The 22730-nt window shown below is 41.3% G+C and overlaps 1 protein-coding gene and 1 long non-coding RNA gene across 6 annotated transcripts in view; one reads left to right on the forward strand and one right to left on the reverse strand.

Annotated features, from left to right (window-relative positions):
• IGF1R (insulin like growth factor 1 receptor) overlaps window positions 1-22730 on the reverse strand; it is a 309308-nt gene that overhangs the window by 135199 nt on the left and 151379 nt on the right. The gene's annotated exons all lie outside the window — the stretch shown is intronic.
• Window positions 1-22730, forward strand: part of LOC140895068 (uncharacterized) — a 45863-nt gene that overhangs the window by 20579 nt on the left and 2554 nt on the right. Inside the window, exon 3 of the long non-coding RNA XR_013636447.1 lies at window positions 20399-20467. This is a non-coding gene — a long non-coding RNA (uncharacterized LOC140895068). The remainder of the gene's footprint in view (window positions 1-20398; window positions 20468-22730) is intronic.

Here is a 22730-nt window from a genome sequence, read left to right on the forward strand (position 1 = left end):
AAATAGCTAGCTACCTAAAAGAGCTACAGGGAAGAGGCAATCTCACACACCAGGCGCAATTAGAAGCCTTGTGAAACCTACCAGCTCAACAGCCTGATGACTGACATGTTTCTGATCAAGACAAACCCTTCAGAAGCTCCTTACCACTACAAAAATTGCACACAGAAGATTCTTTGATGTCGAAGGTTCTCACTAATTAATATGTCCTGTCCCCCCCCACCCCATTCCAGCTGTAAACATGACCAAAACTTTAAAAACAATCGTGTCTCCAGTGATTGCTTCACACCAACATTTTGAATTTGCCTCCCACGCACCAACTCCCAAAAAACAACACAGTAGCAGGTAATCCAAGATTTTTTTTTAAAGAAGATTTGCTAATATAATAGCTGGACAGTATGAAAAATAAACAGGACAGTATGTGATGAATGTAGAATTTTGGTAATAGTTTTATGATTCCTATGCATGCCTCAGTTTCCCTTTGGGCTGTGTATTGCTATGCACTGAATATAATGGGAAGGGATGAGGTGTTGGACTCCCGTAGCTGTCTGGTTGGAGACCAGTGACATTAACAAATTGACTCAAGTCTACATTTGTGAATGGAAGATCCAGAAGAAAGAATGGACATCCCAATTTTCAGGATATTTATACCTAGTGACCAACAGTGAAGAGGAAGGAGATTTTTCCCCACCTTTCTGCAAAGTAGAGCAAAGCCCCCGAGCTGGAGGACAAAGGGAAAAGGTGCATAGCTGTGTTAGGAGTGGATCCCACCAAGAGACAGGTCCTCAGCCTCTGACCTGGGATAAAGGAACAGGGGTAGACAGAAGAAGCACAGATGGTTCCTACACCAGCATGGCTCAAGGGAGCCCTGGGGTTGGGCCAGTCTCAGCTATGTCTTAACTTTTGTTTCTCTCTGATAATTTAAGGACTTTCAGATTCCGTATGCCGGGTGACCAACAAATTATTTCCTTTTCTTGAAAAGGCTACCTAGGTCACTGCAGATACTGAGAGCACTGCACCCTGAAGGGGTTGTGAAAAGTCTCCTTCAGGAGTCTGGCTTGGCAGGATTCACTACAGGGAGACAGAGATAGACAGGGATGGGTGGCACCTGAAAGCCCAGTTTTGGAGTCATGGAGGCTATGGGCCTGCCCCTATGGAACTGTGTGGATCCTTGTGGGTCCGGCATGCTAAAGGGATCACTCCCAAGAAACTGGTTACAGGCTGTAACTGAGCAAGAACATTTCTTCCTGCAGTAATGCCTCAGGGTTTGCCATCAATGTAGAATTAGCCTCAGCTCCTACGTGGGTGTTGCTCCTAATACCCCTCCTGTTCCCACAGAAGACGTTCTCACTCGAGTTCAGTGATGCTTTCAACCTAGGCTAGTTGGCTCGGTTCGTGTATGGCTTGGAGCTCAGGTGCCAGTTTCACTTTGGGTGGTAACACACCAACTTTGTAGCGAGGACAAGTGCTAGTAGTCCTCCAATACCTTCCTACAACTCACTAAGTAAGAATCAGAGCAACTCAGCTTGCTTCAGCATGAAAGAACGATGGGATATGCCAACCGAAGTCCAAGCAACACACACAGAGGAGTGCAGCATCAGTGAGTATGCCTTTGCAGTGTTGCTGTTTTCAACCCAGGCACTGATCACACTGGCTAACTGCAGTGAAGACTTATCCTCCTGCCCGTAGCCCATTCAAATCAGAATCTACTATGATGGTAGGGTTCTCCATCATTTTAGTACAATGACACTACCTTGCTCCCAAGCATCTCCTAGCACCACTAACACACAGCTGGAGCAAGCACCTGATGTGAAAAATTTTACACCTGAGATTCAAGTGTTCCACTTTAGCCCCTATAGTTACCTCTTCCCAGGGTTCTTCGTGCTAGGCATTAAACTTTAAAGTTGCATACTCCCACAGTGATCAAGCTGAAATTGCTTCAGCTCTGACTTTTTCAAAACAGCAGACTAGATAAATTAATAGCTAAACCCAATCTAAGAGAACCCAAAAATCCAGGTCCCAGGAGCAAATGGCTAGAATATACATTTGCTGGAAAGCTCAGTCATCATCAGTTATGCAGCCCTCCATGCTCTGTGACTCCTAATGAAATTACTCTAGCAACTTCTACATCTGGCAGTAAAAATATAAAACTGGCTGCTTTGCAATGCTTACACTTTTTAATCTTACTGCTCTGTACTCTAACCTCAAGCAGTAAGAGATCCCCTTTGTTGCAGTTACACATCCAAAACAGTACTTCTATAATAAGGACTTCTACCTGGAGTGGTTTGGTAAACCAGTCAAAAAGTGGAAAATATCAGCATGAAGGTTATGACGGCATCTCCTCAGTTATCTCCGAACTATCATCTGTACTGAAGAACAAATTTGTTTGTTAGAGCAGTCAGGCTAGGTGATAGCGTCCCTGAGCTGAATCACAGTATTCAGTGCCCAATACGCTGTGGGCTGTCCTAATTTTCCATAATCTTCAAGGTTACACATTCTCTCTATTCAGGAACCCCCTCCCTACTCATAAAATAGGATGTTTTATACTACAGAAAGATTTCATGGAATCATATTTTTGTGATCTTTCAGAGATTAGAGTTTTAATTCTTCTGGCATTCCTTCCCTGCACAGTTAAACCATTTTACCACATTCCTATGCATCAAGAACGCATCACATTATACAATCTGTAATTTTAATAATCATAGCTCCAAATACTGGTTTTGTCTATTTTTAAACTCAACTCCAGCCAATATTGCTGTTTGGTCACATTTGATAAATGTTTTTATTTACCCTGGATAAAGAGAGAATTATCTAATGACACTTACCAAGAGCCATAAATTGATTTCCGACTAATGTTTAATCAAAAACAAACAGACCCATCTGTGGAAAAAAAGGGGAGGGAACAGAAAGCCCTATTCATGGGAATTTCTTCAGTGTTAGCTTTGCCTAGTTTAGATAATGATAATGGGTCTTTCCTTTCCTGCTATTATGACAATGCAATACTGTTGACAGATCACTTAACTATAGCCAGAGTTAATTTCCTCTGGGAACCACTATTTTAAAACATGATTATTTACTTTAAAATAATAAAGATTCCACTGTGGAAGAAGAGGAGTAAGCATTTTAAATCTCAAATGCCCACAAAAATTAGAAGCATCAATAAAAAAGTCTTTCCTTTCCCCATTTAAGACAAGTGCCCCTATAATATCAGTGTGACTGGGAGGAAAATATCTTTTACATATTGCTGATTCCCATTCATTGACATCACTCTTCTGGTAAATTACAACATGAAAAACTAGGTTGCATGTGGATGCTAAAGGTAAAAAAAAAAAGAGCACTGCTCAAATTCATATTGATAAGAGTCAATTGATAAGAGTCAAAGTCACATTTTCTATCTTGAGATATAAGTTGGGGAGAGTCGGAATAGGAGCAAATCAAAGACACCCAAAGCAAATAGTCAATCTTAGAGATTAACACAGCACAAGAAGAAATCAAAACCATGGAAAAACAGAATTCTTCTACTTCTCTAAACAATAATTAATATACATGTCCCTGTTTACCTGTAGCTCTGAGTAAAATCTCAATTACTGTTTTGCTGGTCAGACATTTTGTGCATCAGCCAACTACCATCCTGGTGGGCTAATAACTGGTCAGCACATGCACAGCAAGTGCAAAGGAGAAAAAATATTAAGGATATTTTGAGGAATCTAGAATTACTAGATATGCTAAGAGGTGTTTAACAAGTTAATGGGCAAAGCATGACTGCTTTACTACCTAAAAGGCTGTGAGCTCTGTATAACACTCAATGTGAGACACAAATGATGGAGGGATGGAAAGGCACTTCAACCTTTTCTAAATTTCTCCTTTCTCATTTTAATTTGTGTAACTCCACAACAGCAGAACTGAGCTTCTTCAAAACTTTACACACACACACACACACACACACACACACACACACACCCCTACCTCTCTGCCAAGTGTAAATATGGAGTAATTTTTATGACAATTAAAACCTCCTGTGACAAAGCTCTGTCCTTGCTTCTGTGGGTCCTGCGTTTCCTGGCGGATTTCACTAGCCTCAGAGGCTCACTGTGACCCTCCACATAACCCTTCTCTCTCTAGAGACAAGGGTCACAGTCTACTTAGCCATTTTCATCATAAGCCAGCGAGGGACATGAGGAGAAGTTATCCTTCCTTGCACAGTCTCTGTTGTCTCCCAGTCTCAGTAATTAATCAGGGGGCAAAGGTGGGGGGGGGGGGGAGCCCGGGCCCACCCTCTACTCAGGGCTCCAGTCCAGGGACCCTAATAGTATCAGCTATGGTAGCTGACCTTTTAGAAACATGAAATGTACAATTCCCTGGCCTACTTCCCCAACAGCAGCTCTCACTTCAAGCTCCACTTCACCCTTACCTCAGGGCCTCCTTCCTTGTGCCTGATATGGTGTGTACTACTCAGTCTCTCCAACAGCGCAACTTCCTCCCACAGCTCCCGACATACACACCCACCTGACTAACTGGGAGGCTTTTAACTAGTTTCAGCCAGCCCCTGATTGGCTTCAGGTGTCCCAATCAACCTAGCATTCTCCCTGCCTTCTGAAAAGTTTTTAATTGGCCCCAGGTGTCTTAATTGACCTGGAGCAGCTTCCATTTCACTCATCCTGGTACCAGGGATTTGTTTAGCCTGGAGCTACTATATCTGTCTCCCACTACTTTTCTATAGCCATCTGGCCTTGCCCCGTCACACCCCTCAATAAAAAAAAATGTATATGAAGGAAGGAGCAAAACAATTTTAACTATAGCTCTATTAACATGCTGCTGTAATGAATGCTTCTTTTAAAAAAATCAGTGTATTTGAAATTATTATTATTGTTCTGGAATGCACACAAAAACTGGCCTGAAGAACAAGGATCTTTGTCTCTTGCTGCCAGAAGAAACAGCATTGCCTGAAGCCTGTTTCTGCCTTCAACTGACAGTTTTGATTTTGGCTTTAGAAAAATAACTCCATGTCCTATAAACTGGGAGCGGGGGGAGCACCCCACAAACAAATACTGTTAACACATAAATGACATCATCCTTTTATAATTGTAACACTACAGCTCATTGTCCTTCAGGAAAAACAAGCACCTCCAACTGCCCAAGTTCAGGTAAACAAAGGAAGATTGTTACACCATCGGGTAAAGTTTGTTTTTGTACATATTCCTCTTGCTCCTCCTCCAAGTCCCACAACTGGAATTTCAGCCAACCCATGGCTCATTTGCTGCCCAAGGTCTTGACTCTCCATTAAACAGATTCTTCTCCTTTCCCTTCCCTCCAGCCACAGTAAAATTATTAATGGAAAAAGTTCCTCTGATTACAGTGCAAAGAAAAAAAATGTAAAGATGGAAGGCAGAAAGACCTGTGTGTACATCATGGAATTCTGAGCCTCCTTTGTACACATGAATTTTCATTTGGTTTCCCAGACTACTTTGCACCCCACTGCCCCTTCTATGCAAGAGAAGTGATCAGCAGGAAGGTATGTGCTGCAGCATGTATGGCATTTCCTAAGAAGGTCATTTTAGGCACTACACTGGGGCACTTCCTATTTAAGGAGTCTGACCTACTCCTCTGAATATTCAAGGGGGGAAGGGACCATGGCCCTCTTATTCAGGCACTAAAATGGCCTAAAAGTGAGAGCATCCACCTTGTGAAAGAGGGCATGTCTAGACACACTCTTCTGAGCACACAGTCAGCTCAAGTTAATAAAGCAAATATGTGGAGGTAAGCGTGTGTATGTGTTTACGTGTGGGGGAAAGTATGTTTTATTTCCATTTCCAAGGTGGGAGAACAATTTTACTATTATTTACATGCTCTGTGTCACTGGCACCAGGTGCCAAAGAAAAGAAGCAGCTCACCTTTCCCCTTTGAGAAAAAAAACTACTATAGCAATGACCACAAAGTACTAGTCCAATATTAGAAGCTGGACATTTGGCCTCTACACTATTCCAGTCATTTGTTTGCTTCTGTATGTTAAAGAACCCAGCCCTCCAACCATTTGCTAAACAAAATGAAAACGCTGCTTTAGAAAAAAAAAAATGGTAAGTATTTCAAGAATTTTCTCATGAGCTGCCAAGTCTCAATCTGTCCCTCGCATGGCTCTGCCATTGCAAGCAGGGCAACATCTGTTGGCTGTGGGATGAACAAGAATAGGAAATGCATGGTATTTTGTTTCTTTGAAACAACTGCAAACAGAGCTCAACATAAAATTCACATTTGTACTAACCTCAGCATATGTCTGGTTTATAACTTTCCAGTACAGGGTCGGGAATTACTATTTCTGATAAGCCTATGGCAACTAGATAGACACTCCTTGCTCTTCCACAGTAAAATCAGAAATCCATGCTTGATAATCAAGTCTTACAGCATACGTTCCCCTTTGTCATAAAAGTTGGTACTTCCCAAATCACTGTTTTTATTAATATTGTTATAGTACATATCAGGATCGTAACAGTCATACTGGATCAGACCAATGGTCCATCTAGCCCAGTATCCTGTCTTCTCACAGTGGCTGCTGCCAGATGCTTCAGAGGGAGAGACTAGAACAGGGCAACTTATGGAGTGATCCATCCCGATGTCCAGTCCCAGCTTCTGGCACTCAGAGGTTCAGAGACACCCAGAGCGTGGAGTTGCATCCCTGACCATCTGGGCTAATAGCCACTGATAGACCTTTCCTCCAGGAACTGATCTAATATTCTTTTTTGAACCCAGTTATAATTTTGGCTTTCACAACATCTGGCAATGAATTCCACAGGTTGACTATATGTTGTGTGAAGTACTTCCTTAAGTTTGTTTTAAAGCTGTTGCCTATTAATTTAATTGGGTGTCCCCTGGTTTTTGTATTATGTAAAGGGGTAAATAACACTTCCTTATTCACTTTCTCCATACCAGTCATGATTTTATAGACCTTTATCATACCTCCTCTCAGTCATCTCTTTACCAAGCTGAGGAGTCCCAGTCTTGTTAATCTCTCCTCACATGGAAGCTGTTCCATACCCTTAATCATTTTTGTTGCACTCCTGTGTACCTTTTCCAATTCTAAAGTATCTTTTTTGAGGTAGGGTGTTAGGATATAGATATTCAGGCCTGTCTGCAAAGGCCTGTACTCTAAGAATTTAGGTGTATTCTTATCACTTGGCTAGTGATAGAGGTATAAAAGAAAGAATCAAGATCACTGTCTGCCGGTGTAAGGGCCTTCTCTTACTGTGACAGTCTGAGGCCCTGTTCTTAGGCTAAGGCCTTTGGCTAAGCAGCAGAGGCAGCCATAAGCTGGGAAGCGAACGGTCACATCCTCGCATTCCAAACTAGTCACATTGAAATAAGGTGCTATTGGGCTGTTAGGCACTATCAGGACAGGATTGTATTCCTATCACCTCCAGAGAAAGGGAAGTGCCTAGAAAATGTAAAAGGAAACTTAGTTTGATAGCATCCTGTCTGGCAAGAACTCACTTATCAATAGCTGGGATGTGAAATCCTCACTTCTGTATTGTTTTGTCATTATAGTTCCCACTTTGCTGTTGTTTGTCTGTATAATCTCTGTCTGGTTCTGTGATTGTTCCTGTCTGCTGTATAATTAATTTTGCTGGGTGTAAACTAATTGAGGTGGTGGGATATAATTGGTTACATAATCATGTTACAATATGTTAGGATTGGTTAGTTAAATTTCAGGAGAATGATTGGTTAAGGTATAGCTAAGCAGAACTCAAGTTTTACTATATAATCTGTAGTCAATGAGGAAGTGACTGGGTGGGGGTGGGGGTGGGGGTGGGCATGGGCATGTGGGTGTGTGAGATGGGAACAGGGAATGGGGGTAAGAAAATTGGAATCATGTTTTGCTAAAGGGGGAGATGGGAACAGGGAATGGGGATAAGAAAATTGGAATCATGTTTTGCTAAAGGGGGAAATGGGAACAGGGAATGTGGGAGTAAGGAAGTTGGAATCATGTTTGGCTAAGGGTAGGAATGGGAACAGGGACACAGGTGTAAGGCTTTGTGGTGTCAGAGCTGGGAAGGAGGATACTAAGGAAGGAAACTGGAATCATGCTTGCTGGAAGTTCACCCCAATAAACATCGAATTGTTTGCACCTTTGGACTTCGGGTATTGTTGCTCTCTGTTCATGCGAGAAGGACCAGGGAAGTAAGTGGGTGAAGGAATAAGCCCCCTAACATAGGGCAACCTGGACTGCATGCAGTATTCAAGTTGTGGGCATACCATGGATTTATATAGTGGCATTATGATATTTTCTGTTTTATTATCTATCCCTTTTCTTAAGGTTCCTAATATTTAGCTTTTTTGCCTGCTGCTGCACACTGAGCAGATGTTTTCAGAGAAACTATCCAGGATGACTCCAAGATCTCTTTCTTGAGTGGTAACAGCTTATTTAGATCACATCATTTTGTATGTATGGCTGGGATTATGTTTTCCAATGTAAATTACTTTGCATTTATCAACAGTGAATTTCATCTACCATTTTCTTGCCCAGTCACATAGTTTTGTGAGATCCCATTGTAACTCTTCACAGTCTGCTTTGAATTTTATATTATCTGCAAACTGTCACCTCACTGTTTATCCCTTTTTCTAGATCATTTATGAATATGTTGAACAGCAGCGGTTCCCAGTTCAGATCCCTGGCAGACCCTGCAATTTACCTTTCTCCACTGTGAAAACTGACCATTTATTCCTACCCTTTGTTTTCTTTTAACCAGTTACTGATCCATGAGAGGACTTTCCCTTTTATCCAGGACTCCTTACTTTGCTTAAAAGCCTTTGGTGAGGGACTCTGTCAAAGGCCTTCAGAAAGTGCAAGAACACTATATGCACTGGATCACCCTTGTACATGTTCGCTGTCCTCCCTCAAAGAAATCTAATAGATTGGTGGGGCATGATTTCCCTTTCCAAAAGCCATGTTGACTCTTCCCCAACATATCATGATCATCTATGTCTGATCATTCTTTTCTTTACTATAGTTTCAACCAATTTTCCTGGTATAGAAGTTAGTTACTGGCCAGCAATTGCCAGGATCATCTCTGGAATCTTTTTTTTTTTTTTGCAATCAGTGTTACATGAGCTATCCACCAGTCATCTGGTACAGAGGCTGATTTAAGCAATAGATTACATACCACAGTTAGTACTTTTACAGTTTCATATCTGAGTTCCTTCAGAACTCTTGGGTAAACCCCCATCTGTTCCTGATAACTTAATCAGTTTTCTCCAAAATCTCCTCTACTGACATCTCAACCTGGGACAGCTCCATCACCTAAAAAGAATGGCTCAGGTGTGGGAATCTGACCCATCTTCTGCAGTGAAGACCAGTGCAAAGAATTCATTTAGCTTCTCTGCAATACTCGTGTCTTCCTTGGATGCTTTTTTAGCACCTCGATCATCCACTTTAAATTTTATTTAAAGAAAAGGTAAAAGAATCACTTCTGTAAAATCAAGATGGTAAATACTTTACAGGGTAAATCAGATTCAAAACAGAGAATCCCTCTAGGCAAAACCTTAAGTTACAAAAAGACACAAAAACAGGAATATACATTCCCTCCTGCACCGCTTATTTTACAAGCCATTAAACAAAAGAAAATCCAATGCATTTTCTAGCTAGATTACTTATTAACTTCACAGGAGTTGTAAGGCTTGCATTCCTGATCTGTTCCCAGCAAAAGCATCACACAGACAGACAGAACCCTTTGTTTCCGCCACCCTCCCTCCAGCTTTGAAACAATCTTGTCCCCTCATTGGCCATTTGGGTGAGGTGCCAGTGGGGTTACCTTAGCTTCTTAACCATTTACAGGTAAAGGATTTTGCCTCTGGCCAGGAGTGAATTTATAGCACTGTATACAGAAAGGTGGTTACCCTTCCCTTGATATTTATGATAGTGTGCTTACCATATCTACCCCTTGCAAAAGTGCCATACAGTCTTCAGTAGCCACAAGTGGTCCAGGCCTTGGTTATATGTCTCACCTGAGGATACCACAAAAGCCCCTGAGCGCCAAACTTGGACACTGGAGTTACCCTGTTCTCAGACAAAACTATTCAAGTAATCCAGAGCCACCCTGTGCAGCACATGAGATTCTAGATTCTTATCCACACAGCAGACAGGTCTCAGTTTAGGATATCCATTAAGAACCAGAACTTAAATTATTATGAGAGAAAGGTAATTTCTTTCTGGATAACAAACGCAATTGATCTCGATAGGTAGATGTAAAATTTCAGATGCAAAAAAATCAACCATCTTTTGTTGTCTAATAGCTTTCAGGACATTAACACTACTTCATTCATCTGGGTATTGAATATGTACAAAAACGGCTTTCCTGGTACTAAACAACAACTTTAATACTTTATAGCAGAGACCCCGAATCTTTGAGGAACTAAGCTCTCAAGACAAGATGACCTCTCTAAGAGCACTCAAGGCAAGGCAACCCTTTCCACCACCCTCAGTGACACCAGGAAATTCAATAAGGAAACAAACCTTTTAGAAAGAAGCATGATGCTCCATTTCCCCTGCCAAGACACAGTGAGTAGAAGAAGGCAATTCCAGTAAGAGATAAAGACGTGACTGGAAGGAAGGAGGAAGTCAGTTGGCCACTGACTGATCTCTGCTGCCTGTCACTCCAAGTAAGGGGCCCTATCAGTCCAAAATGGTGGGCTTTGAAGATACCGCTAGCATTACCAGCCAAACAGTCTCACACACCCACTGGTGTTTCTCAGGGGAAACAGCAAACATAGCTCTTCCTACCACCTCCGGTTCTCTCTCTCAATCTGCTCTATCTAGGCAATATTTTCTCCAGCAGTGCTTAGACACTGAAACTAGAAGTTCTTGACTACTGAATTCGGAGAAAGTGGTTTCAACTAAAAAAAACACAACAGCAATGCAACAAGCATGAACATGTAGCAGGTTTAACCCAAGTGCATTCCAAATGTAGGGATTAGTTTTTTAAAATGAAGAAAAAAGGACAGTTGTGTTTGAAATAACACCAATGTTGTTTAATTCTCACTTTAAAGAGGACTGCCAATATTTCCTCTCACTAGCTCACTCCCTCTGGACTTCATGTTTAAAGACAAATATTTTGTTTATAGTTAACAATGCACAGCCAACTGATCTGTCTCACAATGCTTCCTGGGAGTTCACTGAAGCAATCTTTAGGCTTCCACAGGTTGCTCCAAGCTAAAGTTAGATAACCGGGGCACATACATGGGAGCCTTAGTATTACAAAATAAAAGAGCCAACAATACCTCTTTTTTCGATAAGGCATTTATGATGTGGAGTTACCATTAGGCTATGTCTACACTGCGCACCTTACAACAGCGCAGCTGCGCTGGTACACAGAACTCTCCTGATGACAAAATAAAACCACCCCCAATGAGGGCAGTAGCTTCGGCGGCAGAAGAGCATCTCCTGCCAATGAAGCGCTTTTTTGTTGTTAACAGTTCTGTCGTCCGGGGGATGTTTTTTTCACACCCCAAGAGACAAAAGTGTTAACGATGGAAGTGCAGCGTAGACATGTCTTACTTCTTCACCACGTTAAAAAAGGTCTTGTTCAGGTTGGTAGACCTAAAATTAGCCTCACAAACTTTGTTTTCTTTTGCAGATGTGAACAACCGTCAGCTCCACCCACCCCTTTGTGCATATGGGTATTGAAATGTATAAGAAAGCTGCTTTCCTGGTACCTCCTAGAGCTGGATGCTTACTTCCAGTGTCCCCTATTGCTCAAAAGAGAGCAGGCAGAGAAGCAAGACACCATAGCTACGGCTACACTGTCACTTACGTTGGTATAACTTGTGTCACTCAGGGATGTCAATAAGCCATCCCTGAGCGACGTAAGTTACACTGATGTAAGCGCTGGTGTAGACAGAGCTATGTCAACCAGAGAGCTTCTCCCACCAACATAGCTACCGATGTTCGTAGGGGGTGGCTTCATTAAATTGATGGGAGGGCGCTTTCCCATTGGCTTACAGCAGCTCCACTAGAGAACTGAAGCTACACCACTGTAAGCTCTCTGGTGTAGCCAGAGCTGGTGGCAATCCCAATGAAACCCAACCATTGGCTTTACTGCCTTTGGGTCAGTTACCCAACAGAGACTGGGTTTTTGCTTTATTGCAGACCATTCATTTCAGAAACAGATGGGGATGATTTCCTGGAACAGAACAATAGAACAAAAAAAACAAACAAACCAACAAAAAAAAGAACAGGCTAAAGTGAAATTTTGGAATGGTCAACTTTGATTCTGCCTCTTGCACAGTTCAAAACGAAGGCATTTTTAAGCAAGCCCAATGTGCATTAGCTCAGGACCGAGACTGACAAGCCCTCCCCCATTTACTTTTTGCAATGTTTGAAATATATGAAACTTTATGTGTAAGAAAAATATATAAACACATGCATCTCATTTGTAGATCTGAAAACACATCATAAAACATAGGTGTTGTTTTACAGCGGGGAAATTGAGGCACCAGAAGATGAAGTGATTTGCATGAGGTCCCACAGAAAGTCAGTGACAGTCAAGAATGTAACCCAGTTCTCCTAAACCCTCAACCCTGTTCCCTGGGACACAGCTGGCCCTCTACCCCTCCCCAAAAGGCTCTATAATGTAAAACAATAGATGCCATTCAGCTTTATAGCATCATCTTAAAAATACAGATGCTGGAGAAAATACAGATGGTAAAAGCCACAAGGACCAAAGCGCTATCTCTTACAGACATTCAGTTAGCAAGAGTTTAGCTAAAATGCATTCCCTCCTCTACTTCAGAAAGGGTGGTCTCCTGGTTAGTGCACTCGACTGGAACTCTGGAGAAGTAGGCTTACTTGCCTGCTCTGCTGCAGACTTCCTCTGTGACCGTCAGCAAATCATTCAGCCTGTGTGTCAATTTTGCCATCTGTAAAATGGGTATAATAATCCTTCCTTTTCCTGACCTGGCTATTTAAAACTATATTTTTGGGGGCGGGCAAGGACTTTCTCATTATGGGTGTGTTCAGCATCTAGCATAAAGGAGCCCTGATCTCCACTGGACCTTTTAGATGCAACTATAATACAAACAATAATCAAAGTAATAGATACTTCAGCATTTGAGTTGTGAGCAGAATATCTGGGTGCTTGTTCTGCTGAATACCTTTCTATTAGGCTACAAGACCACTTTTTTTTTTTAAAGCTGCAAGTGAAGACTTCCCAGCATACATTATTCTGGAGAACCATTTATTTCCACCACTCAAGAAAAGAATCCTGCCCATGATCATCAGTAGCACGTTAATAGGAGCTGTCTTCTACACCTACTTCTTGACGCAAGAATGCACTGGCAGCAGCTGCATCAACAAGAAAACCTCCCTCTTGCCTTAATTTTAACAGAACACAAACTTGAAAATCTTACCATCTCTCGTGGGAATCTGAAAATCCGAATAATTGCCAGTTAGGGAAGGATAAAGCCAACATCTCATCCTCTTGGAACTCCCACTTTAAGAGCAGACCCATAATGAAAAGGCAGCACAGGTTTACAAAAGTTGAGTCCTACACTACACAGCAACCTGGTACGCTGGCAGCATACTGGACATCGTGTCAAAACTGTGGTCACGGCTAGTTTCCAGGTGTCAACACGCTAGGTGAAAAGGTTGTTCACTGGATTAAATAATTTGCCCTCTTAGCAGAAGGAACACTCACAGGAAATCTGTAGCCCTATTTTGCTCCACACCGCAATCTGGAAGTTCACTTGATGAAATGAACCACCCACAGAAAAAACACACATTTCAAAATGTTCTTCCACACGAAAAAAAGTTTTAATCAAGCGCTGATATTTCTAAGCCTGCTAATGGCAGCATCTTGATGTAAAAAGGACATGATTCATTCTGTCAGCCAAGCTGTACAACAGCCCAAGTTCACCAGTTCCCTTCTTGTTTTAGTACTTATTTCAACACCAGTAGAAAACCAGAGAATAAGAGTTTTCATCATAATGTACCTACAATACAAGCCCACAAATTGCTTCACCCACTGAAATGCAACCATCGCTCGGTGGAGCAGAAAAGTTTAATGGTGCAGGATAAGAATAAGCATCAGTAATAGACTGGGAAATGAAGATCACCATCTCTGTTTGAACTTGGTCAGAATTTGGGCAGGACACTCAAGATTAAACCCCTAACTCTTTAAATAAATTTCCCTAAAAGTTTAGTGACATAACATAGCAGGATTCTAAGTTTTAATTTTCATCCAAAAGAATCATACAATCATACAATATTAGGGTTGGAAGAGACCTCAGGAAGTTATTTAGTCCAATCCCTTGCTCAAAGCAGGACCAACACGAACTAAATCATCCCAGCCAGGACTTTGTCAAGCTGGGCCTTAAAAACCTTTAAGGATGGAGATTCCACCACCTCCCTCAGGAACCCATTCCAGTGCTTCACCACCCTCCTAGTGAAATAGTGTTTCCTGATATCTAACCTAGACCTCCCCGACTGCAACTTGAGACCATTACTCCTTGTTCTGTCATCTGCCACCACTGAGAACAGGCGAGTGCCATCCTCTTTGGAATCCCCCTTCAGGTAGTTGAAGGCTGCTATCAAATCTTCTCTTCTGCAGACTAAATAACCCCAGTTCCCTCAGCCTCTCCTCATAAGTAATGTGCCCCAACCCCCTAATCGTTTTCATTGCCTTCCGCTGGACTCTCTCCAATTTGTCCACATCCCTTCTGTAGTGGGGGACTCAAAACTGGACGCAATACTCCAGGTGTGGCCTCACCAGTGCCAAATAGAGGGGAATAATCACTTTTCTCGATCTGCTAGCAATGCTCCTACTAATACAGCCCAATATGCCGTTGGCCTTCTTGGCAACAAGGGCACACTGTTGACTCATATCCAGCTTCTCATCTACTGTAATCCCCAGGTCCTTTTCTGCAGAACGGCTGCTTAGCTAGTCCATCCCCAGCCTGTAGTGGTGCGTGGGATTCTTCCTTCCTAAGTGCAGGACTCTGCACTTCTTGTTGAACCTCATCAGATTTCTTTTGGCCCAATCCTCCAATTTGTCTAGGTCACTCTGGACCCTATCCCTACCCTCCAGCGTATCAACCTCTCCCCCACAGCTTAGTGCCATCTGTGAACTTGCTGAGGGTGCAATTAATCCCATCATCCAGATCATTAATAAGAGAATTCAAGCAGGTAATACAGGAGGTATTTGAGGGGAGTCAGGTTTTTGTCAAAGCTTCAGAAGACTCACCCAGAGTCTTGCAACAGGGAAGTAAGTTATACCGCTCTATAATGCAATATAAATAATATTTAGGAGGGAAAGATGGGAGGATTACTGTTAAAACTTCATGAAAATAACAATATTCGCTGATTATATTTCATGGCCAAGCACTGATTTCAGACAAACTGACACAAAACTCTCTCAAAACTTCAATGCTGATAACCCTTTAATGTGTGTGCTATCACGTGGTCCTCAATATCTTGGAAAGTAATTAAAGTATCTCACAGACAGAGCGAAAGGCACCAGTCCCCAAAAAGGTGTTTATTCATGGAGATGCTCACAAAGAATACATCTACACACTGCCGTGGGGGGTGAGCCTGAGCAGACAGACTTACACTAGCAGGGCTTCAGCTAGCATATGCTAATAGCAGCATGGACATAGTGGCTCAGGCCAGAGCTCGGGCTCTCAAGACTAGGGGCTCAGGTGGGCTTGAGAGCACAAGCTGCAGCCTGAGTCACAATGTCCACATTGCCAGCATGAGTCTCTCTTCCTGGGCTGGGAGGCTCCCTCCCCATCGCCATATAGATGTACCCAAAGTGGGGCTGATCCACAACCCATGGAAGTCAATGGGCACCTTTCCAGAGAGTTCAATGAGCTCTGGATCAAATCAGAACTGGGCAGACCGATTCTGGAGAGGCGGCATGGAAATCAGGGGCACGTAAGTGAAGATCAGCTACCAGGAGAAATTGATCAAAATGTCTTGTTACTTCACATACCTGACCTTTGTATGAATATCCAGTCAATACTGGCCCCCTTCTCACTTTTGTAAGATGAATGACTGACCTTACTTTCTATGCTAGATCGTCTCCATAGGAGACCTATGTCAAATCTCACTTCTAAAGCAACCCTCCTTGCACACCTCCATGAAAACAAATGCTGAGGAGAGACAAAAGCCTCCTAAACCACATGGATCCTGCTCTTTGACTTCTAGCTTTCGGAATATCCTGCTCTTTGACTTCTAGCTTTCAGAATCATGCTTAACTACAGTTATAATTTATAAGCGGTCTGCTTCAGTAACTATGATTCCATACTTAGGTTCATTTAAGGACCCTAATTGTTTATTTTGGCTGCAACTGGCAACCATGTTTATGAAAAACTAGTTAAGCTTTTGGCACCAAATTATTTTAAAAACGAACCTCAGCCTTTGAAATAGTGCCTTTTTAAAATATGTTTTTCTACCTTGAGGCTCTGCATCTTCTCTTCAGAGGGGCAATTCATTTCTGCCTCTCATTATACCATCGTTATGTGTCTTTGTGTTCCCATTAATAACCTATTTCTTGCAGACGTTTATAACATGAGCTAGAAGATGTTGTCTAGGCTGACAATTGGCATATAGAAGATCTCAGCGAGCACAGGGGTACGTAATATAAATTTGTTTTATAAAATTTCAAGAAAAAACTGCTTAGCCAAAGGGTGGGCTTCAAGAGTGCAAAAAAAAATTAAAAATGGAGTAGTTTAATATGGGGGACAGCTCAACTGACTTGATGGCAAAAAGAAAAGGAGTACTTGTGGTGGTGGACAACCCCTAATGTTTCTCTCAAACTCCCCAGCAACTATCTAGATGCCCTCACCATGACTGGCATCCTTCTAGCTGAACACTATACAAGACACTAGATCCAGTCAAAACCAGTCCTTACCTGGCTAGTGAGATGGCAGCTGACAAGTCCCTTCACAAGTCTGAGAGCAGTTCCTGAGTAGCATCATGTGCAGCTCTCATCTGACTTAGAAATAAGGGGCCACGTCCAAGAATAAGCATTAGACCTTCATTTACGACACCACAACTTCTGTGTACAAGCTAATTCAAAACCTGGACCGTCTGCTTCTAGTATTTGGAGAGAGGACAAATCTTTAACATTTGTTGATTAACATAAAAGGAGAGTTCTCTGCATGCTCAGTAGTTTTCAGATGGTTTTGGTTTTTTTTAAACGACACAATATTCACCATCTTTTATGGAGAGTTGGAGACTAGAACTTGTTTTAGTGGCAGATGAAGAAAGCATTACCAAGACACTTCCAAGGCCAACCTCCAGTTTTGCAGTGTTGACCTCAGCACTTGAGAGCTCTTAGCCCATCACAAGACCCGATGGGGGCAGCTCTGACACCTCCAACAGACAGATTTCGACAGCTTGCAACCAAGGAGAGACACATGAGGAATAAAGCTAAAAGCAGCACACATTCATTTATAACTGTCTTCAACTGTGGCACTTGCAAACAGAGCTGCAGGTCCAAAATCGGTCTTTGGTTTCATCTCAGTAGCCATAATAAGTGATTGTAGCTCATCTGTCAAACTCGATAGGAGACTCCCTCATTCACTAGACAGTTTCTAATTTGAAAAGACCCATTACAAACAAATGGAAATATCTTTACAGGTTTTTGAGCCAAGTAATTTGAATTACTAATATTAAGAATCCACATTTTACAAACTCACATCAAGAATTTACATGGAACTGAATTTACATGGCTCATGGACATGAATCTTTATTTATTTTGATATAAAAAGTGATTACTTATTTACTTAATCAATAACAGTGGCAGAATGGCCTAGTGGCTAAAGTCAGGATTCGTAGCTCAATGATTTCCTATAACACATTGGTCAAGTCATAACCTATGTGCTTATGTTTCCCCTAATATGAAACAGAAATAAAACCTTACCTAACACATACACATGTGTTGAGACACTAATTAATTGGTTGCAAATAGCTGTGACGTCCTCTAATAAAGGTGCTACTTAAATGCAAGCTATTTCCAAGTGTATGATTATTTGATACTCACATAAATACAATGTAAATAAACTGTGCTATAAAATAGATTCTGTCCCAAATAAGAGCTGACAAATCTACCAAACATAGTAAATTTAACTTAACACAAGATGGAACAAAAACAGGCCCCTGTCTGGACTACATTTCCCAAGATGCACCAGCCTTCCCACTTGCTGAGTAACCCAGATGCCCCTGGGAGACCCATCGTCACAGTGCATCATAGATTTAGTCCAAGTGAGGAACCCCTGCCTGTAGAGAAGAATGAGGGCATGAGGCATTTGAATTACAAATCTCATGATGCACTGGGGGAAGCATTTTCAAAATTGAAATGTTCATGTTTCAGCTAGAAGTTTTCAGTTTATAGCCAAAATCTTTACAGGTTTTCATGTGTTCCATTTTTCAGTGCAAAGTTGGTATTTTCTGTGAAAAGCTGACACTTTGCAAAAAGTTTGATTTAGCTGAAAGTCCAATTTTCCATTGAAAAACAATTTTGATAGAAACTTTTTAGCCAACCGTAGTCATGAATCTTAGGGTAGATCTTATGCTGCAAGAGAAGGGGTGATTGTAGCATGGGTAGGCACACCCATGCTAGCATTAATCTAGCTAACACTAGTGTTAATAATAATAGAAACAATAATAGTGTAGACGTGGCAGCACAGGCTTCAATATGGACTACCAACCAGCAATTTGAGATTGAGTGTCCATTCAGAACCAAAATTCAAAGGCCGACCACACTGAAATAAGTAGGGCCTTCAATTCTCAACACACTGGTGAATAAGTTCCAATGTCTGACTGCTGAATGTGAGCATTTTAGTTTTTGACTAGGGTAGGTGTCTGTGAGCAGCACATTACTCAATGACCACCATTATGGATTGAATTCTGGTGCTGAACTCCGCAGACACAGTTCTCAGGCTCATTATACTATGCCACAGAGAATCTCACACGAGACAGAAATCGACAAAGATCTTCTATTGTAAAATTAAAATGATGCACTCTGAACACTGAAAGGTGAAAATGGTCTGTAAATAATTTGTGAACACAATAAATGGACTTTACAATGGATTGCGTACCTTGGAATAATTGTCAAGGTAACAGAGTTGTGGTAGCGTTCATTCTGTTTAGTCTTGGCTCCAATTTTAAGCAGGCTGTGCAAGTTATTGCATTAATATTACACCTATACACACATATATCAACCTCTATCCAGATATACATACACAGTGCCATACATGTGTGAGGTACATTAGAAAACACTCCTAGAATGCAGGAATCCCTACATTCAGTTTTTTAGTAAGCCACTCACCTACCTGACAATGTTACAAATTCACGCATCCCTCTTTTAGGGAAAAATCATCCTAGCTAAAAGGCTTTAGAAAACTGCTACTCAGAGAGGTAGGTGGCTTAGTGGCTCTTGCTTAAGGTAAATCCAGGATACAACTTTGCTATTCCGTAAGAAATTTTATTTTCAAAAAATGAAGCATCTTTTCATGATACGATGATCTCTTAAAAACAACAATTCAGAAAAACAGTGTTAACTTACTTCAATATTTGGAATGTTAATATTGGGGGGGGCGGGGAGAGGAAGAAATCAGGTTTCACACGCTGATCTCTTGTAACTGAGTTCACAACTTGCTGATTTTAACTGCAGTGCTACTAATGTATTGATATGTATTGACAGCTTCCTTTTGCCTTTTTTCTTCATTTATTTTCAAGTAGCGTTCACAAATAAGGTGCAAGTGAAGCAGCAGCACTGAGCTTCTAACAGGGCAGCTGTCATCTCTGGTCCATTTGAAATGATTCTGGTCTCTGAAACATTCACATTCAGGAAGAAATTTCCGGTGGGCTAATACCAATATAGCTTCCCTCTTTTAAGGTCAGAACTAGTACACGTTAAAAGATGCAACAGCCACAGAATGTTCCAAAACAGCAAGCAGTCCTCAAGAGCTACGATTTTTTGGGGCCAAACAATATTTTTTAGATTCTACATAGCAAAACACACATGCTAAACAGAAATCTTAAAAAAACATGAATTAAAGCAATCACCACGCCTCTACTGGCAAACACCCTTCAAGTTCATCAACATGCGATACGGTGGCTTGCAAAATATGCATTTAAAATAAACAGACTCCGTTTACCATCTTCATTGAAGAATACAGTTTAATTATCTATTTGCATAGCACCTGCAGAACAGAAAGAGAAAAAAAATTTCTGGAAACAGCAGCTCTCACCAAAGTAAAGCAAAACAGTGACTGTCAAACACACTACCCTGTGTCACTGAGCAACATGGGACTGCAGCCGGGAACCTTCAAACAGGTGGCAAACACGGGACTAAACTGTGGACAATATGATCAGCCTATATAGTTGTCTATACATTGTTCACTCTTTTCACAGTGCGAGTTGAAGCAACCAGAACTTAACCCGAGACCATGGGGCCCTTCCAGAGAACAGTTATGCCCTAAGGTAAGACAAAGTTTAGGAGAGAGAAACATTTAAGCAATCTTGTGGCACTCAGCCAATTCACCCAGTGACTGGATAATTGTCAGCTGTGCCACTCTTCTGTGGAAATGTCTGCAAGTGGTGTCACTGCAGCTTATAACCCAAAGAGAAATGGGAGAGAGAAGGAAGTAAAACAAAAGCATAAAAAATGGGGACAGCCAAAATATATTGCAAGCCATTTGGGCTGCTCACTCCATGAGCGTCACATCAGAAAGGACTATCCAGAAACTAAGTCCAACTTCAGAATACAGCTTTGGTTGAATTCCTAGCATTTAAAACTAAGGCCCACGCAACACGTTAAAGGTGCTGATAAAGCACACAGGGTGGCCAAAACTTCCATGTCACCTTAGGCCAACATTCCCCTCTTGAGTGCGTAATATTAGACTCCTAAACCTGCTTTTAGGCACCAAAATAAAAGTGGCCCAATTTCAGATGAGCTGAGTCTCACCACCTCCCCACACTCATTGCCATTAAAATCTTCTTAGGGATCATTTTCCTGTTAACTATAAGTATAACTGAAGAGGAGGCACAAGTAAGTATGATGACCTGGCAAAAGGAAGAGTCTCTACTGAGCAATTTTAACAGCCCACGTTGGTGCTAGTTCTACCACAGGACAAACCATTGCTTCACTAGTCAATGGGTTTAACTACAAAAACTACACAAGGCCATGTAACAAGTTAGCGTTAGGAAAATCAGCACTAGTAACAGCTCAGAATTGCTGAGGCACGAACCAAAAATTCCCAGATCTATTATCAGTGTTCTTGTCATGTTCTCTAATTCATACTGTTCACATAGGCAACAAAGGAACATAAAACAACTGTTTTAATAAGCCTTAACAGGTTTATGCCACAGAAATATACTAGGGTTTTGACAGTTTTTCTTAGCAAGTGGTTTATCTGTAATGTAAGATTATTATTCGGCATTTTGAAAATGATATCATGGCCTAACTGGATATGCTAATGCAAAATGCAGCCAAAAAAGTAATGATGTACATTACTAAGTTATCCTAGTCGGGAAACACAGGTTGTGCATTTTAATAGCGTATCTCTAAACTCCTGCAACTACTCTCTTTGCAAGTCAAGTCAAACTTATTTTTTCCCCATTTATCACAAATTCCCTTTTCCCTAGGTTAGAGAAATATATTCAAGGCCCCGCATGACACTCAAGTAACTGATAATGTACAGACTTAATTTGGTAGCTTTGTGCCTGTCAAGAGAACTGGCTAACACTGCAAGTGTTAACACTGGTTTTATTTTTAAATTCCTATTGGTCACAAAATCATTTTTTCTTCCAATACTCACTAGAAGCCAAATGAAGGCTCAACAAAACTCCCATGCGTGACTTCAGCATTCCTTGCTTCTAACTTCAACACTCTCCAAAACAATCTTTGCTATAATTAAATGGGACATTTTCCAGCGCATTCAAAGGTGACCTTGAGTCCCTGTGTACCAACCCAGGCTTGATATTTGCAGGACTTCTAGAAAATTTTAGGCATAAGCTCAAGACATTAAGATGTCTAGTCTTTAGCTGTTCTCCTAAAATCTGTAACTCTTCATGTTGTTTAAGAAACAGATAACCTTAAACATGTATACATAATACTTGAGACACTATCTACCTGTTTTAAACTTAATATGGGATTTTCTTTGGGAATTTTTTATTTTACAGATAGCAAAATCCTTTGGGACACACTGTACGAAAGATGTCATATAAAGAGTTTGCAGTAATCTTCATTTATTTCTTAATTCACATATTCCAATATCAATTTGTAATGAGTACATGTTTGCAAGAGCATGTAAAGTTACCACTTCTGTTGCCCACACATATACTTTTTTGTGTGTGAGGAAGCTCAAATCTGATTTGGCTTCTTGTTGCTTCACTGCTCGAGGAGGTAAACCCAACATCTTGGTAGTCAACTGCTATTGCTAAGAGCAGGAAATACCATTAACATTTTAAAGCTAATGACTGCATTCTGGTGGATCTCTCCTCTCCACCTCATCACTTCACATGACTGGTTTCACATACTGTGTGTTCATTTAATTTTTAGCCTCACTTTGGAAGGAAAATCTGTGTTGTGTGTATTTACACCCACACACACCCACACGCATATATATCTTCAGATGTTTTAAACACTTGAGATATCCTGTCAGCTGTAAAATAGGGTACTACTTTCTACCTTGGGCACAGTGGTTGTCAAACAACCAAGAGGAAGTGAAGTGTTTACAAAAAC

Source organism: Lepidochelys kempii, chromosome 10 (assembly GCF_965140285.1).
Source record: "Lepidochelys kempii isolate rLepKem1 chromosome 10, rLepKem1.hap1, whole genome shotgun sequence".
Lineage (NCBI taxonomy): Eukaryota > Metazoa > Chordata > Testudines > Cheloniidae > Lepidochelys > Lepidochelys kempii.